The following is a 6,000-nucleotide window of genomic DNA, read 5'->3' as shown; positions in this document are numbered from 1 at the left end:
TTATACTTACCTCTCCAGAGTTCAGCGACTAGCGTTACAGCCGCTGCATTTGCGGCAAAAATCCATCCACATATGGTCGCCGCGCATGCACAGTTAAAAATTTGTCTCCGGACCATGGTGAGCGCCATGTTTCCGGAGACCTGCGCATGTGCAGTATACTCTGGCCCAATGCCGGAGCCTGCGGCTCTGTGGAGAGGAGGGGGCCCACCCGGAGTCTGCACATAGGCCCCTGCATAACTTGTATTACTTTTCTATTAATTATATTCAGCATTTACTCGCTAGTGAATAAATGTGGCGGGTAACTGGCGGGCAAGTACAGTAGGGGCATGTTCATAAATCTGTGACACAATTAGACATCATGCATATTTATTTCATACTTGTTTTTCTAATAGGAGAGATGTGTCTCTGTGTTTTAGATCTAAAACTATTTTTGTGTTTCGGTATTGGTTTTAGTTTTGCCAAAAATACCTAATTTGTTTTAGTTTGTCCCACCTTGCCGCATCTCTATGCTGTGTACCTGTGATGTTAGTGTATTAGAATGCTTAATATTTGTAGACACTCCCTTACTAATATGTGTAAGCCTGAATCTTCAGTGATGGTCCCTGGGACCAGGGGGATGCTGGGAAGTGGGTGGTCCAGTGTGCAGTGTGCCTGGAGTTGGTGATGGAATAAACAGCACAGCAGTGAACTCACATGTCTCTGTGTCCTTATGACTGGATTTACAAACATATGAACAAAACATGGTGTCAGAAGAAGTGTAACTTGGACTGCTAGTGCTCTCAGAGTGTGAAAGAATCTTGCAGCAGTCTGTAAGGCTGTGATACTCAGTGTCTGCAAAGCCTGTCGTGTGCTCCTATCTTCAAACAGTGAGTAATCATGGATAAACTAGCTCCTCCAACCGGCATGCTGATGTCTGGTAACTTGTCTGAAAACTGGAAAAGATTTAAGCAAAGGTTTAATATATATCTTGCTGCATGTGGAGCTGATACAGAGGCTGACAAAACTAAGGCATCCATTTTCCTCCATGTGATAGGAGAGGATGTGCTGGACATTTATAATAGTTTTCAGTTTGCTGAGGGGCAGAATATGGTGCTATCTTCTATAATGCAAAAGTTTGAAGATTATTTTGTGCCAAGGAAAAATGTGACATATGAAAAATATAAGTTTTTCACATGTGATCAGAAGTCTGTAGATGGATTTGATCAGTATGTTACAGAGCTGCAATCACTCAGTAAAACCTGTGAGTTTGGTGATTTAAAGGATTCACTGATTAGAGATCGTATTGTCTGTGGAATACCTGATAATGGACTCAGAGAGAGACTGCTGAGAGAGCAAGACCAAACACTAGACAAGGCAGTGAATATGTGTAGATCTGCAGAAATAACTAGATTTCAAGCCAAAACGTTACACAAGGAAGGTGATGCTGCTGTCCATGTAGTGCAGAAAACAGAGCCAAGCAAACCTCCATTCTCAAGAATGAAGCCGTCTAAGCCACAGTCTAATAAGGAAATGTGTAGTAGATGTGGAAATGCTCACAATCCTAAAATGTGCCCGGCTTATGGTAAAACCTACATGAAATGTGGTAGACTTAATCACTTTGCTAAATGCTGTAAAATGAAAAGTGAAACAACCAATGTGCATGCTGTTAAACAAAGAGGAATTCTTTGTGGATTGCATTGAACTTTGCAGTGCAGATAAGAAAGAATGGATTGTCCCTTTAACTGTGAACAAGATTGTCATTCCCTTTAAGCTTGATACTAGCGCGCAGGTGAATTTAATATCGTTTCAAGACTATAAGACTTTTAGAGTAAAACCTAAAATTCATCCAGCCAAAGTGAAAATTACAGGGTACACTGGGGAGGAAATTCCTGTGTAAGGTACATGCTTAGTGACACTGAAATATAAGGGACAACAGTTTAAAACATCTCTACTGATTGTGGATAAAAATGTGCAACCGATTCTAGGATTTAGTTCCTATGAGAAACTAAGCTTGCTAAAGAAAGTTTTTATGGTGACATCACAAGTAGAAGATGACTGCAAATCGATGTTTACAGAATACAGAGACTTGTTTGAAGGTCGAGGTTGTTTGCCTGGAGAGCATAAAATAAATATAGACACGCAAGTTTCTTCAGTGATACACCCCTATAGAAAAGTGCCGTTTGCGCTGAGAGAAAAACTGAAAGAAGAGTTAAATCGCATGGAAGCCTTGGGTGTGATACAGAAAGTTGATGAGCCTACTGAATGGGTAAGCTCCTTAGTAATTGTTGAAAAGAAAAATGGACAACTCAGAATATGTCTAGACCCCAGAGATTTAAACAAAGCTATTAAACGAGAACATTTCAAACTACCAACCAGAGATGAAATCATGTCGCAATTTGCGGGAGCAAAATGGTTCAGTAAATTGGACGCATCTTCAGGATTCTGGCAAATGAAGCTAGATGAGGCCAGCTCAAAACTTTGTACATTTAATACACCAGAAGGTTGATACAGATTTCTTCGACTACCATATGTAATATTGTCTGCTCCAGAAGTATATCACAAAAAGATACACATGATTTTTGAACATATTCCAGGTGTTGAAACAATGATGGATGACATTATTGTCTGGGGATCTACAAAAGGAAGAACATGATTCTAGATTGAGACAAGTAATGGAACTTGTCAAGAAAGTGAATCTAAAGCTAAACAAGGACAAATGTGAATTTGGCGTGAATACACTTACCTTTATGGGCGACGTGGTCTCGGATCAAGGTGTAAAACCAGACCCAAGGAAAATATCAGCCATAGGGAACATGGAACGTCCTAACAACAAAGACGACGTCAGAAGATTCCTAGGAATGATTACTTACTTAGGAAAGTTTATTTCTCAACTCTCTGAACGAACAGCCTCTCTTTGATGGTTGTTGGACAAAGATAACGAGTGGATGTGGTCACATGAACAAGAAGAAAGTTGGCAAAACTTGAAACAGATCATTACAGAGCAACCAGTGCTAAAATTCTTTGATCCTGCGAAAAGAATAAGAATTTCAGCAGATGCTTCGCAATTTGGCCTAATCTCAGTGCTGTTACAAGAACATGAGAATACATGGCAACCAGTAATCTATGCATCAAGAGCACTGACAAGTGCTGAAACAAGGTATGCTCAGATAGAAAAAGAACTTCTAGCGATCACATATGCATGTGAGCGATTTCATCAGTTTGTGTATGGTCAAACATTTACAGTGGAAACTGACCACAAGCCATTGGTAGCTATCATGACTAAATCATTGCATGACTGTCCCATGAGAATTCAATGAATGCTTATCAGACTACAGAAATATGATGTACACTTGCTGTACTGTCCCGGCAAATACATGTACATTGCTGATACACTTTCTCGTGCTGTGGACAAAAGTGAAGGTTCCAAAAGTCTGATGGATGAAGAGATAGAAGCCTATGTTAATTTGATCGTAGCTTCTCTACCAGTGTCTCTTGCAAGACAAGAACAGATTTGGAAAGAAACTAAGACAGATGACACAATGAAAGTGTTGAAACATATCATTCTGAAAGGTTGGCCAGCAGAAAAACATGCGTGCCCGCTGTCTATCCATGATTATTGGATGTACCACAGTGACCTTACAGTTGTCGATGGTATTATTTACAAAGGCAATAGGTTTGTCATACCTGCACGACTAAGAAAAACTATGCTGTGCAAGGCCACATACATGAAGGCCACTTAGGAGAAGAAAAATGTAAGCGGAGAGCGCGTGAAGTTATGTATTGGCCAAGAATGAACCAAGACATAGCACAGACTATAGCTACATGTGAATTATGTCTTAGGTATAGACCGAAACAACAAGTCGAGCCACTGAGTCCTCACGCAGTGCCAGAGAGACCGTACCAGAAAGTTGGCGCATATTTGTTTGATTGTAATAGGAAAACGTACATTGTCGTGACTGATTATTACTCTAACTACCCTGAGGTGAAGACACTACATACAACTACTAGTAAAGCCGTAATCAATTGCATGAAGTCAATCTTTGCAAGGCATGGTGTTCCTATGGAAGTGTTCACTGACAATGGTCCTCAGTTTTCCAGTGCTGAATTTAGACAATTTGCTGATGAGTGGAAATTTGTCCATACTACGTCAAGTCCCCACTATCCACGCTCAAATGGGTTGGTGGAAAGTTCAGTAAAAACTGTAAAGAGTCTCATGAAAAAAGCTCAAGAAGGTAAAGAAGATTTCTACAAGAGTCTTTTAATCTACCGCAGTACACCTTTACAGAATGGACTTTCTCCTGCACAAATGCTGATGGGAAGGAGGATTAGAGCAAATCTCCCGATACATGATGAACTGCTTAATACACATAACTCGTTGGTCAGACTGAGTAAGAAACATCAACAGGCGAAACGGAAACTGTTCCATGACAGGCTAGCAAAAAGCTTATCTGATCTAAAATCGGGTGACCAAGTGCGTCTCAGAGATCATGAGAAAGGTATTTGGGTGCAGAAAGGTATTGTGCAAGCACAAGTAGCACCAAGATCTTATACTATACGTACAGAGCGTGGAACGGAAGTAAGAAGAAATCGGGTGGATTTAAGATCGCAACCTAACCATAATGAAGACAACATGACTGATTCTAGAAAGGTCCAACATGATCGATGAAACACAGACTGTGTATGAAAGACCCAAAAGGGAAATACGCAGACCTGAGAGACTCATTGAAACATGTTAGATGATGTTCTTATTAATATGACGTTGTTAATTGTTGCATTGAAGCGTACAGGGCTTATCTTTAAAGAAAAGAGGATGTGATGTTAGTGTATTAGAATGCTTAATATTTGTAGACACTCCCTTACTAATATGTGTAAGCCTGAATCTTCAGTGATGGTCCCTTGGACCAGGGGGATGCTGGGAAGTGGGTGGTCCAGTGTGCAGTGTGCCTGGAGTTGGTTATGGAATAAACAGCACAGCAGGGAACTCGGATGTCTCTGTGTCCTTATAACTGGATTTACAAACATATGAACAAAACAGTACTGTTCCGCTCCACCATGGCTTTGCACCGGCTTCTCTTTACTGCTCCATCCGGCTCCATCCCCTTCGCTGTGCTGCCCCACTCACTCTCTTGCCGCTGATCTGTCCTGCTCCGCACATCTGCTCTATACTGCCCCAACTCCCACTCTGTCCGCTGCTCTGTCCTTGGAGTGGACTTATACATTTAACTAGGAGACAGCGGGAAGGAACGGTTTAAACGCCATCTAATACACGCGAGATCTGAAATATCTGGGAAAGTGAAGATTTTGCCTAATATTGAGGTCCCTGATACAGTTTGACTCAGTACCCCAAATTTGAATCTGTTGGATGTCACCAATTACTTTTTGTCAAGTTAATATTCTCTCTTCGTTATGACACTTCATTATAGTATTATATTATGTACAAACAGGGTAATGAAACTTTAGCACAATTAAGTCACTTCTTGAGTATTGGTCCTATGGGAGTTCCGGGTCTCGTACTGTACGGAAGATCTAAAATGTCTAAGTCGACAGTCATTAGGTATGGTCAACATGCATTAGGTCGACACTGACAAAAGGGCGACATGCATTAGCTTGACACTGACGAAAGGTTGACACAGGAAAAGGGCGACACAGAAAATGGTTGACAGAAAAAAGTCGGCATATCTTTTTCTTTTTTTTGCTGTCGTTTACATCATCAGAGCACAGAGATCCCCAATTAGTGTACCATGTTCCCTTGCACGCTGCAGGAAAAGACTAATAATCCCAATCGTATTCCGCGTGGATGGTAAAGTATGAAAAAGGTGTACAAATTGCAAAAAAAACCCTTAACAATTTTACATGGCCGAATAGTGAGTAACAAGGACTCACAGACAGCCTCCTTTATTACTGAGATGGCCAGCCATCTAGTGAGTTGACGGCCCAAAACCATAAAAATTAGTCCAGCTCGGGGTGCAAATGCCCTTCTGCAATCTGACATAATGAATAGCTCGAGACATTTAGCTGAAG

This window comes from Pseudophryne corroboree, chromosome 6 (assembly GCF_028390025.1).
Source record: "Pseudophryne corroboree isolate aPseCor3 chromosome 6, aPseCor3.hap2, whole genome shotgun sequence".
NCBI lineage: Eukaryota > Metazoa > Chordata > Amphibia > Anura > Myobatrachidae > Pseudophryne > Pseudophryne corroboree.
The sequence above is the reverse complement of the archived record's forward strand: the minus strand, read 5'-3'. Positions refer to the sequence as shown.